This window comes from Amblyomma mixtum, chromosome 4, assembly GCF_055824585.1.
Source record: "Amblyomma mixtum isolate Tamu chromosome 4, ASM5582458v1, whole genome shotgun sequence".
NCBI lineage: Eukaryota > Metazoa > Arthropoda > Arachnida > Ixodida > Ixodidae > Amblyomma > Amblyomma mixtum.
Window position 1 is genome coordinate 66,256,806 of NC_143015.1, and position 597 is coordinate 66,257,402.

The following is a 597-nucleotide window of genomic DNA, read 5'->3' on the forward strand; positions in this document are numbered from 1 at the left end:
AGAAAGCAGATGTATGCGCTGCACAAGCCCGGAATGGCCAAATAAAGCAAGTGAACATACCGCACAGGGATTGTTTAAAGTTTATATACAGTAAACTGAAAAATAAGTGGCAGGCTGCATGGCAAGAGCACGTAAACAACAAACTACATTATGTGAAGCCAATTTTAGGGGAATGGCAGTCATGTAGGGATCAAGAACGTTTTACCGAAGTTATTTTATGTCGGCTCCGCATCGGACACACCCACCTCACGCACAGCTTTCTGCTAACCAAACAAAACAAACCTCTCTGTGAAATGTGTGGTTCCGAACTCACAGTGAACCACATTTTAATTTCATGTGTCAAACTAGAAGAACTAAGAAAGAAATATTTTACAACATTTTATAGGGAAAGACTCCCATTACACCCCATGTTACTTTTAGGCGATCGTGCACTGGTTTACATCTCAGGTATTTTTAGGTTTCTCAAGGAAGCTAGCGTTTTAAACAAACTCTAAGTATAAAAAGCTTCACGTTTAACAAAAACTCCAACCTTGTGTTTGGCGCATCATAGCCTCAGTTGCTTTTCCGCTATTAAAATCAATATAACTAACTAACTGA